The 13,362-nt window shown below is 42.5% G+C and overlaps 1 protein-coding gene across 3 annotated transcripts in view; it reads left to right on the top strand.

Annotated features, from left to right (window-relative positions):
• Positions 1–13,362, top strand: part of LOC108411445 (protein unc-13 homolog C-like) — a 331,641-nt gene that overhangs the window by 221,037 nt on the left and 97,242 nt on the right. The gene's annotated exons all lie outside the window — the stretch shown is intronic.

Raw genomic sequence — 13,362 nt, 5'->3', positions numbered from 1 at the left:
TTTATTTTAAATGGACTATTGTAACCTGAAGGAACAGTGTATATATTAAATATAAGGTTTTTATTTTGTTTTGGTGTATTTGATTTTATTTTTATATATTTATTTAGCATTAAAAATATCCCTAAACTTTTATCTTGAACAAAAAATAAATAAACATATAAACAATAAAAAGTAACAATAATTTATTGGGTCCATATTTTTCCTGGACACCTTCACAGCCGCCACAGAGACTCGTTAATATCATCAATTACATCATGAGCTCAATTTACTGAGCACTGATTGGTCAAACTAGGAGCTGCTTTTTAACTACATATAATACTGGGCTTCCTCGAGGAGCGGCTTGGAGATGGGTAAACAAACACACCAACATCCAGAAAATCACTATTATATACACTCACCGGCCACTTTATTAGGTACACCTTGCTAGTAAAAAGCTGGACCCCCTTTTGCCTTCAGAACTGCCTTAATTCTTCGTGGCAGACTTTCAACGAGGTGTTGGAAACGTTCCTCAGAGATTTTGGTTGGTTATTTGAGTTCCTGTTGTCTTTCTATCATCTGGAACCAGTCTGCCCGTTCTCCTCTGACCTCTCACATCAACAAGGCATTTTCATCCACACAACTGACCGCTCACTAGATATTTCCTCTTTTTCGGACCGTTCTCTGTAAACCCTAGAGATGGTTGTGCGGGAAAATCCCAGCAGATCAGCAGTTTCTGTGTGATTGGCTGATTAGCTATTTGTTTTAATAAGCAACTGAACAGGTGTACCTAATAAAGTGCTCAGTGTGTGTGTGTGTGTGTGTGTGTGTGTATATATATATATATATAATCATTATTAATTAATATTCTATAAATTGTGTTTATTCAAATATTAACACTTTTCTCAGCAAATAAACACAAACTACACAAACAAATAGATTTTGAAAAATGTGTCTTGGGTGCTTGGACTTTCACACAGTACTGTATATTATATATTTCAGAGCAGGTTATTTAACATCAGCATGTACAGTATGTATCTTTCAGGCCTAACATTCTGACCACCTCCTCGTTTCTACGCTCACTGTCCACTTTATCAGCTCCACTTACTGTATAGCTGCACTCTGTAGTTCTACAGTTACAGACTGTAGTCCATCTGTTTCTCTGATACTCTGTTACCCTGTTCTTCAGTGGTCAGGACCCCCATGGACCCTCACAGAGCGGGTACTATTTGGGTGGTGGATCATTCTCAGCACTGCAGTAACACTGACATGGTGGTTGCGCTGGTCTGAGTAGATCAGACACAGCAGTGCTGCTGACACTCTGTAACAGAGTGTTTCAGAGGGTGATTAGAGATGTACAGTATGAGAAAAACAATGCGTATTGGGAAAATTAATGCATGTAATTCTATTGTAGTAGACCCCAAAAAAATGAATAACATTGAAAATGAGAATAATATTTCCTTTTTAACCTCTTAAATGGCCAGAGCCCACCAGCAAGCACAAAGCTGTATTCCACACTTCTATAACCTAAGAATAGCTGAGCCCTGTAGTCACTGAATAATAAGCTTTGGTATGTAATATGTAATAAGCTGGGGGTTTTAAAGGGTTCACACATTTAGTTTGACCCTTCGAAGTCTCCATAGGGCCACCCTGAAGTACCCTTGATCGCTCTCTTGATAAAACCAAAGTTGTGCACCTGTAGAGAACGTGTTCGCTTATTTTCACTCACAGAATCTACACAACGTGTTACCTGACCAGAGCACATGCACCCTTTCTCTGAAGGGAGTCAGATCACGTATCAGCGTTACGTTAGCAGGAGCACGCTCTCTTCTCTCCTGCAGCCTCTGGCAGCAAAACAGCGGCTAATCCATTAGCGAGAGTTATGAGTGTGGCACGGGCCGGATGACAGTGAGGACGAAGTCTCAGGGGCGCAGCGACACACCTGTCAGTCAAAACACACCTTCAGTAGAATTGATTTTCCTGCACAGCAGAGACGGCTGCACGGAGCCGCTTTAGCCATGCTATTTATTAATATCAGTCTCCATGGCAAATGCTCTTACATTGTCTGATAGAATGAGAGGAGATCGCCGGAGATATGACACTCAGCAGTTAGCACATCACCGCTAAATGGGCTGTCAAGGCTTATTGTACCGTTACAGGATCTGTGAAAAGAAGAAGCATTTCCAGGACACTCACACTCACACACACACACACACACACACACACACGTTTTTAAAATCGTGTTATATGTACGTTCTATATATTGTATAATTTTTCAGTTTTTGACATAATTTACAAATAACTGTTGCCTTTTACGTTGTCTGTAAATTTGATGTTAAACGGCTCAAAATGACGTCTGGTTCCATTGACTTCCATTAAAAGTAAAGTAGGTTTTGTCCTTCTTTTGTAAAGTTACCATTTTGGACGTACAAGTTTTTTGAGACAACAGCGACGTGTAAGTTTCTATGTATATGAAATAATAATCCATCCTGTATTTATTAGTCAGGTTTGTGCAAAAGTCAGAGATCCGCCTTCATTCATTTAATTTTTAGTCATCCTTCTGGGTCGTGGGGGGAGCTGGAGCCTATCCCAACAGTGATTGGCAGTGACAGACAGACAGACAGACAGACAGACAGACAGACAGACAGACAGACAGACAGACAGACAGACAGATAGATAGATAGATAGATAGATAGATAGATAGATAGATAGATAGATAGATAGATAGATGGATAGATACTTGATTGAACCCGAAGAAATTTAGCAGCCAGTAGCAGACACACAACACTGTACAGTAACCGTAATAAGGGTGTAGACATATAATAAGAATAAACATACCAGATCCTCTCTACAGGCAGATATACACATAGAGAAAATACAACGATCTGTGATAATATCTATAACCAGGGATGAGAGATGCAGTGCAATAATGACTGTACAAGACGTTACAGGTAACGGCACATAATGACCACTGAATGAATAAATGTCTGCAGATATTGTACCAAATAAAGTGTCTAATGTCCAGAAGTGCAAGATGCACATTTGAGCACGGAACTGACCTACACCTGCTCACTCTGAATGTGCTATAGATGGTTCTAGATAGAACCTTTTTGAAAGGGTTCTATAAAGCACCAAAAAGTTTTCTTTCTATTATTATGATGTCAAGCTTGTAACAACAGAAGAACCCTTATTGGTGTTATATAGAACTCTTTTCAAAAAGGTTCTATATAGAACTGTAGACAACACATTCTCCATCAGCCTGCAGAACCCATCCATGATGCAAAGAATGATCATCGGGTTCTTTGGTTCTATATAGAACCATTTTCTTTACTAAAGAACCCTTGAAGACCTTTTTTAAGAGTGTAGTGGTCTCTGACTTCTGCACAGCACTGTATATGTAGCATTAATATGTCCCATATGTATGGAGCTGTATATTCCAAGCCTCACCCTAATCAAACCTCCGTAACCAAAAATAAATGCTTTTTTGTTCTTGAAGTTTAAAAAGACATGGAACATTTCTAAAATGTTTACACAGTCTTAAAATGTTCAAAACAAGCAAATAAACAAACACAGACACTGGAACACAGACGAAGCCCAGCGCGTTGCACTAATGATTTCTTCCGCTGACTTCTCTGCGTTCTGTTATTATTTTTATATGTGTTTGTATTATTTTTATGTGCGAGAACAGATTTAAAGAGATGTTAGAACAGAACAGGATCTCTTTTTTTACCGCCCTGGCTTTGCCCACCCTTTCTCTATAACAAACTACCTTCAGAAAGAACAGAAACAAAGGGAACCTTCCGCCTTCAGCTACATAGGAGAGGAAGCAAAGTAACCAGCACAGATATACAGCACATCATCTGAACCTAAATAAAGACACAGTAACGAGTAAGAATACCACGATTAAGGGTAGCGTGATGATGCCTGGACACCAGAAGCACAATGCACTCCCTCAGGCATTCACAGATGAGGAGGTCAGCCTTCCAGGCATAAAAGGAGGCACTACATTGCAGTAAAATTTAACTTTTCCTAATGTGAGCAAACCACAGTCACTGTCTTGCTGTAGGTGAAGTAGCTAAAAATGATGAAAAAGAAATCACAAAATGTAAATGTAATGATGTCTTAAGTGTCTTATCTTCATCTAAAATGCTAAATATGGCACCATCATCGCAAAGCTATTCTCTATAATGACGAACCAAGGAGGTTATTCGACTTAGAAACTGAAAAAATGTTACCTGTAGATTAGTACACCAGTTAAAAATCTTCTCCAGGTATGAATTTTGACATAATCACTATGTAGGTATGCCACAAAGGAGCACCATACCCGATGTATAAGCAGCGCAGTCATGTGAAAGGTACCCCGTTTAGCTGAGTGGCTGATTTAGGGATGTTTCAGTCACGTTTCAAATGAAAAGGAAATTACTTAGAAGTAGTCTACTTTGTTTTCAAGGGTATAGATATGAAGAACTGACCAGTCCACAGGCCACAGGGGCCTTCCACTGAGGAGCCCTAAACAAGCTATAGACCAGGTTCTGGTACAGAATAACTATTTTCCAAGTTTCAGCAGTGTCTGATGGTTAGGGGTGGTCTTTGCACTAGGCCAGGGGTCTGCGGAGCTGCATGAGGCTGTTTTACTGCCCAGTCGTGGATAAAAATAAATGAATCCTCCTTTGCAGTAAAATAAAACTCTGCTGGTCATTCTAACACAGTTTTAACAATAAATTAATTCATGTATAACTTCTAATTCACCCTTAAACCCTGAAGGCTGGTGCACAGACTGCTGGTCACCATAGCAACGCCAGACAACAATTGAGATGAACATGGATAATTTGGAGACAAATGGATTTCTATGCATTTATAATCACTCCAGCTGTTTTCCTGAGACGTTTAATCCGCAACGAGAAACTGACAAACACAAAAGAATCGCGAGAGAAGAAAAGAGTCAGCTTCTCGTGCGCCACATTTGCTCCTCCTTCCAGTTAAATAGTGCAATGGTTACATTTTGGGGCCTTGGGCCCGATTTAAGGTGGAACGGGAAAATTTAAATAAGAAGCTGGTTAATGTAAAGTCGAATGTTAAGAGACATTTTACAAGAAACTGTTCCACTTTTGAGGAAAAGTTTCCTGCTGGAGATGCGAGAAAAGCGGCTATAGCTAAGCTTAAGGCAGATCAGAGTTTGTCTGTGTTTGCATTTATATTGTATTTTTCTCCTATACTAGCACATCAGCTCATACTGAGTCCTATTTACAGCCAATATGGTAAAATCAACATAAAATGTTGTGGCTCCCAAGGTGGTTTGATTTTTAGTCGGAAGGACAAAATAACTCTTCTTAACATTTGGGTTGCGACTCCCACACTAGGCAAAGGTAGGCAGCTGTCTAGGGCCTCCATGAGCCAAGGGCCTCAAGAAAATACGACGTTAATGTAACATAACCTGCTCTGAACCATATACATATTTTAAAATGTACATTGTTTTTTATATATATTTTAAACAAAGTGACAAGTAATCAAAATGAGAAATATTTGATATATTTATTAGATGTAAAGTGATTTTACTTACCAAGATATCATTTTGTCCAGGAGGGCCCATTCTTCGCTTTTGCCTAGAGCCCCAGAATCACTAAATCCACCCCGATGACAGTCAGTGGAGTGAGGACAGGATGCACGTATGAGAATATGGCTTAGGAAATTTGATTAAGCTGAAATTGGCTTCAGCAAATTTAAGTCCAATACAGGTGCTGGAATGTAACTGCTGCTCCATTTAAGGTGGAATGGAAAATGTGAATGAAAAGCTGCCAAATAACTTCAGCCTTGTGGGCATTTAGATGTTTAGTGAAACAATGTTTAGCGCAGTTTTCGCCAGGCCCCTGGAGCTTGTGTATAATGAGTCACTTTATTGTTTATCTTTCGTCTTTGGACTATATTTCCCATGTTGCATTTACTCTCATACCTCCAAGAGCGGTCAGTTCCCCTTCGTTTATTTATTTATTTCTCAGTTTCATGCTGACAGCTGTGCTGTTGCAGCGTCTCTCTCAAACAGACAGTCGGTCTCTCCCCTTTAACCGCCGCGCAATATGCTTTGCTTATCAGGCAGGTCATTTTTAATGGGGACCTTTCCAGGCCTGATTTATAGCTGGACGTATGGCTGGGGAAGGGCTTTTAATGAGAAACGACTTGCTGTCATCATACGTAAACTCAGTGGTCATATTCATGGATTTATGAAGTCATTATTTCAGCCATGCTGCTGTTTCTGTCATAGTTACAACAGCGCCCACAACATAAGTTTAACTAATAGAGCCCCGGGGATCATTACCTGCCAGCGAGCGGTCCAGGCCCTGCCCGAGCCTGCCTGTGATTACGTGAGTGTCTGTTGGTGCTCTGGTGGTGACTGTATGTAAGAGAGTAAGAGGAAGTGTTTATGTGTTTGTGCTGTTTTTGCTTTTCCTGTGAGAGATAATTGGGCAGCGTCAGTGACTTGACCACATTTTAGCTCCTTAATGAACTGCAGCCAGTGGTCCAGCACAGGAAAGGAGCCAAGGCTGTAAACATTCACAAACAAAAAGCAGTCCTTAGAGCTGCCCGATTTAGTTAGCCGAGGAACTTTAAAATTAGCATGGCCTGACAGACTCGCCGGATTGCTGAAGCTGAGCACAAACGTGTCCCACTCTGCTGGAAGTCACTGTTTCCCGGCTAATGTTTCCGATTTCATGCTCAATTTGAGGGGAAACGCCACTGATTTTTCAAACTTTCTACATTCTTAAGTGGTTAAGATGTAAACAGAGTCATTCTGAGTGGTTTGGTGTGAAACGCTCTGTTCTAGATAAACTTACTCAGCCAGAACTGTTCACAGTGGTGGTGATAGGAACCAGACGTCCACCTCTAAAAGCTCCATCACAGAAAGTTACTACATGAAATGGTTCTGAATTCACTGCCTGATGTCTAAAACACAGGGTTTACATGCATCTAATAATCCGAGAACTGCAGAAAATCCGATTTTGTCAGTAATCCGATCAACCTGTTTACCTGCACTTGAGTAATCAGATAATGGGGAAACTCCAGGTCTACAGGAGTCAGACAGTAATCAGATAACGGGGAAACTCCAGGTCTACAGGAGTCAGACAGTAACCAGATAACGGGGAAACTCCAGGTCTACAGGAGTCAGACAGTAATCAGATAATGGGGAAACTCCAGGTCTACATGAGTCAGACAGTAATCAGATAATAGGGAAACTCCAGGTCTACAGGAGTCAGACAGTAATCAGATAACGGGGAAACTCCAGGTCTACAGGAGTCAGACAGTAATCAGATAATGGGGAAACTCCAGGTCTACATGAGTCAGACAGTAATCAGATAACGGGGAAACTCCAGGTCTACAGGAGTCAGACAGTAATCAGATAAAGGGGAAACTCCAGGTCTACATGAGTCAGACAGTAATCAGATAATGGGGAAACTCCAGGTCTACAGGAGTCAGACAGTAATCAGATAATGGGGAAACTCCAGGTCTACAGGAGTCAGACAGTAATCAGATAATGGGGAAACTCCAGGTCTACATGAGTAAAACAGTAATCAGATAATGGGGAAACTCCAGGTCTACATGAGTCAGACAGTAATCAGATAATGGGGCAACTCCAGGTCTACATGAGTCAGACAGTAATCAGATAACGGGGAAACTCCAGGTCTACAGGAGTCAGACAGTAATCAGATAATGGGGAAACTCCAGGTCTACAGGAGTCAGACAGTAATCAGATAACGGGGAAACTCCAGGTCTACAGGAGTCAGACAGTAATCAGATAAAGGGGAAACTCCAGGTCTACATGAGTCAGACAGTAATCAGATAACGGGGAAACTCCAGGTCTACATGAGTCAGACAGTAATCAGATAATGGGGAAACTCCAGGTCTACATGAGTCAGACAGTAATCAGATTACGGGGAAACTCCAGGTCTACAGGAGTCAGACAGTAATCAGATAACGGGGAAACTCCGGGTCTACATGAGTCAGACAGTAATCAGATAATGGGGAAACTCCAGGTCTACAGGAGTCAGACAGTAATCAGATAATGGGGAAACTCCAGGTCTACAGGAGTCAGACAGTAATCAGATAACGGGGAAACTCCAGGTCTACAGGAGTCAGACAGTAATCAGATAACGGGGAAACTCCAGGTCTACAGGAGTCAGACAGTAATCAGATAATGGGGAAACTCCAGGTCCACATGAGTCAGACAGTAATCAGATAATGGGGAAACTGCAGGTCTACATGAGTCAGACAGTAATCAGATAACGGGGAAACTCCAGGTCTACAGGAGTCAGACAGTAATCAGATAACGGGGAAACTCCAGGTCTACAGGAGTCAGACAGTAATCAGATAATGGGGAAACTCCAGGTCCACATGAGTCAGACAGTAATCAGATAATGGGGAAACTGCAGGTCTACATGAGTCAGACAGTAATCAGATAATGGGGAAACTCCAGGTCTACAGGAGTCAGACAGTAATCAGATAACGGGGAAACTCCAGGTCTACATGAGTCAGACAGTAAACAGATAATGGGGAAACTCCAGGTCTACATGAGTCAGACAGTAATCAGATAACGGGGAAACTCCAGGTCTACAGGAGTCAGACAGTAAACAGATAATGGGGAAACTCCAGGTCTACAGGAGTCAGACAGTAATCAGATAATGGGGAAACTCCAGGTCTACAGGAGTCAGACAGTGAACAGATAATGGGGAAACTCCAGGTCTACAGGAGTCAGACAGTAATCAGATAATGGGGAAACTCCAGGTCTACAGGAGTCAGACAGTAATCAGATAATGGGGAAACTCCAGGTCTACAGGAGTCAGACAGTAATCAGATAATGGGGAAACTCCAGGTCTACAGGAGTCAGACAGTAATCAGATAATGGGGAAACTCCAGGTCTACATGAGTAAAACAGTAATCAGATAATGGGGAAACTCCAGGTCTACATGAGTCAGACAGTAATCAGATAACGGGGAAACTCCAGGTCTACATGAGTCAGACAGTAATCAGATAACGGGGAAACTCCAGGTCTACAGGAGTCAGACAGTAAACAGATAATGGGAAAACTCCAGGTCTACAGGAGTCAGACAGTAATCAGATAATGGGGAAACTCCAGGTCTACAGGAGTCAGACAGTAATCAGATAATGGAGAAACTCCAAGTCTACAGGAGTCAGACAGTAATCAGATAACGGGGAAACTCCAGGTCTACAGGAGTCAGACAGTAATCAGATAACGGGGAAACTCCAGGTCTACATGAGTCAGACAGTAATCAGATAATGGGGAAACTCCAGGTCTACAGGAGTCAGACAGTAATCAGATAATGGGGAAACTCCAGGTCTACATGAGTCAGACAGTAATCAGATAACGGGGAAACTCCAGGTCTACAGGAGTCAGACAGTAAACAGATAATGGGGAAACTCCAGGTCTACAGGAGTCAGACAGTAATCAGATAATGGGGAAACTCCAGGTCTACAGGAGTCAGACAGTAAACAGATAATGGGGAAACTCCAGGTCTACAGGAGTCAGACAGTAATCAGATAATGGGGAAACTCCAGGTCTACAGGAGTCAGACAGTAATCAGATAATGGGGAAACTCCAGGTCTACAGGAGTCAGACAGTAATCAGATAATGGGGAAACTCCAGGTCTACAGGAGTCAGACAGTAATCAGATAATGGGGAAACTCCAGGTCTACATGAGTAAAACAGTAATCAGATAATGGGGAAACTCCAGGTCTACATGAGTCAGACAGTAATCAGATAACGGGGAAACTCCAGGTCTACATGAGTCAGACAGTAATCAGATAACGGGGAAACTCCAGGTCTACAGGAGTCAGACAGTAAACAGATAATGGGAAAACTCCAGGTCTACAGGAGTCAGACAGTAATCAGATAACGGGGAAACTCCAGGTCTACAGGAGTCAGACAGTAATCAGATAATGGAGAAACTCCAAGTCTACAGGAGTCAGACAGTAATCAGATAACGGGGAAACTCCAGGTCTACAGGAGTCAGACAGTAATCAGATAACGGGGAAACTCCAGGTCTACATGAGTCAGACAGTAATCAGATAATGGGGAAACTCCAGGTCTACATGAGTCAGACAGTAATCAGATAACGGGGAAACTCCAGGTCTACATGAGTCAGACAGTAATCAGATAACGGGGAAACTCCAGGTCTACAGGAGTCAGACAGTAAACAGATAATGGGAAAACTCCAGGTCTACAGGAGTCAGACAGTAATCAGATAACGGGGAAACTCCAGGTCTACAGGAGTCAGACAGTAATCAGATAATGGAGAAACTCCAAGTCTACAGGAGTCAGACAGTAATCAGATAACGGGGAAACTCCAGGTCTACAGGAGTCAGACAGTAATCAGATAACGGGGAAACTCCAGGTCTACATGAGTCAGACAGTAATCAGATAATGGGGAAACTCCAGGTCTACAGGAGTCAGACAGTAATCAGATAATGGGGAAACTCCAGGTCTACATGAGTCAGACAGTAATCAGATAATGGAGAAACTCCAGGTCTACATGAGTCAGACAGTAATCAGATAACGGGGAAACTCCAGGTCTACAGGAGTCAGACAGTGATCAGATAACGGGGAAACTCCAGGTCTACAGGAGTCAGACAGTGATCAGATAATGGGGAAACTCCAGGTCTATATGAGTCAGACAGTAATCAGATAACGGGCAAACTCCAGGTCTACATGAGTCAGACAGTAATCAGATAATGGGGGAAACTCCAGGTCTACATGAGTCAGACAGTAAACAGATAATGGGGAAACTCCAGGTCTACAGGAGTCAGACAGTAATCAGATAATGGGGAAACTCCAGGTCTACATGAGTCAGACAGTAATCAGATAACGGGGAAACTCCAGGTCTACAGGAGTCAGACAGTAATCAGATAACGGGGAAATCCAGGTCTACAGGAGTCAGACAGTAATCAGATAATGGGGAAACTCCAGGTCTACATGAGTCAGACAGTAAACAGATAATGGGGAAACTCCAGGTCTACATGAGTCAGACAGTAATCAGATAATGGGGAAACTCCAGGTCTACAGGAGTCAGACAGTAATCAGATAAAGGGGAAACTCCAGGTCTACAGGAGTCAGACAGTAATCAGATAATGGGGCAACTCCAGGTCTACATGAGTCAGACAGTAAACAGATAATGGGGAAACTCCAGGTCTACATGAGTCAGACAGTAATCAGATAATGGGGAAACTCCAGGTCTACAGGAGTCAGACAGTAATCAGATAATGGGGAAACTCCAGGTCTACATGAGTAAAACAGTAATCAGATAATGGGGAAACTCCAGGTCTACATGAGTCAGACAGTAATCAGATAACGGGGAAACTCCAGGTCTACATGAGTCAGACAGTAATCAGATAACGGGGAAACTCCAGGTCTACAGGAGTCAGACAGTAAACAGATAATGGGAAAACCCCAGGTCTACAGGAGTCAGACAGTAATCAGATAAAGGGGAAACTCCAGGTCTACAGGAGTCAGACAGTAATCAGATAATGGAGAAACTCCAAGTCTACAGGAGTCAGACAGTAATCAGATAACGGGGAAACTCCAGGTCTACAGGAGTCAGACAGTAATCAGATAACGGGGAAACTCCAGGTCTACATGAGTCAGACAGTAATCAGATAATGGGGAAACTCCAGGTCTACAGGAGTCAGACAGTAATCAGATAATGGGGAAACTCCAGGTCTACATGAGTCAGACAGTAATCAGATAATGGAGAAACTCCAGGTCTACATGAGTCAGACAGTAATCAGATAACGGGGAAACTCCAGGTCTACAGGAGTCAGACAGTGATCAGATAACGGGGAAACTCCAGGTCTACAGGAGTCAGACAGTGATCAGATAATGGGGAAACTCCAGGTCTATATGAGTCAGACAGTAATCAGATAACGGGCAAACTCCAGGTCTACATGAGTCAGACAGTAATCAGATAATGGGGGAAACTCCAGGTCTACATGAGTCAGACAGTAAACAGATAATGGGGAAACTCCAGGTCTACAGGAGTCAGACAGTAATCAGATTACGGGGAAACTCCAGGTCTACAGGAGTCAGACAGTAATCAGATAATGGGGAAACTCCAGGTCTACATGAGTAAAACAGTAATCAGATAATGGGGAAACTCCAGGTCTACATGAGTCAGACAGTAATCAGATAACGGGGAAACTCCAGGTCTACATGAGTCAGACAGTAATCAGATAACGGGGAAACTCCAGGTCTACAGGAGTCAGACAGTAAACAGATAATGGGAAAACCCCAGGTCTACAGGAGTCAGACAGTAATCAGATAAAGGGGAAACTCCAGGTCTACAGGAGTCAGACAGTAATCAGATAATGGAGAAACTCCAAGTCTACAGGAGTCAGACAGTAATCAGATAACGGGGAAACTCCAGGTCTACAGGAGTCAGACAGTAATCAGATAACGGGGAAACTCCAGGTCTACATGAGTCAGACAGTAATCAGATAATGGGGAAACTCCAGGTCTACAGGAGTCAGACAGTAATCAGATAATGGGGAAACTCCAGGTCTACATGAGTCAGACAGTAATCAGATAATGGAGAAACTCCAGGTCTACATGAGTCAGACAGTAATCAGATAACGGGGAAACTCCAGGTCTACAGGAGTCAGACAGTGATCAGATAACGGGGAAACTCCAGGTCTACAGGAGTCAGACAGTGATCAGATAATGGGGAAACTCCAGGTCTATATGAGTCAGACAGTAATCAGATAACGGGCAAACTCCAGGTCTACATGAGTCAGACAGTAATCAGATAATGGGGGAAACTCCAGGTCTACATGAGTCAGACAGTAAACAGATAATGGGGAAACTCCAGGTCTACAGGAGTCAGACAGTAATCAGATTACGGGGAAACTCCAGGTCTACATGAGTCAGACAGTAATCAGATAACGGGGAAACTCCAGGTCTACAGGAGTCAGACAGTAATCAGATAAAGGGGAAACTCCAGGTCTACAGGAGTCAGACAGTAATCAGATAATGGGGAAACTCCAGGTCTACATGAGTCAGACAGTAATCAGATAACGGGGAAACTCCAGGTCTACAGGAGTCACACAGTAATCAGATAATGGGGAAACTCCAGGTCTACATGAGTCAGACAGTAAACAGATAATGGGGAAACTCCAGGTCTACATGAGTCAGACAGTAATCAGATAAAGGGGAAACTCCAGGTCTACATGAGTCAGACAGTAATCAGATAATGGGGAAACTCCAGGTCTACAGGAGTCAGACAGTAATCAGATAAAGGGGAAACTCCAGGTCTACAGGAGTCAGACAGTAATCAGATAATGGGGAAACTCCAGGTCTACATGAGTCAGACAGTAATCGCAGTGCTG

This window comes from Pygocentrus nattereri, chromosome 7 (assembly GCF_015220715.1).
Source record: "Pygocentrus nattereri isolate fPygNat1 chromosome 7, fPygNat1.pri, whole genome shotgun sequence".
Taxonomy (NCBI): Eukaryota; Metazoa; Chordata; class Actinopteri; order Characiformes; family Serrasalmidae; genus Pygocentrus; species Pygocentrus nattereri.
The sequence above is the reverse complement of the archived record's forward strand: the minus strand, read 5'-3'. Positions and strand labels throughout refer to the sequence as shown.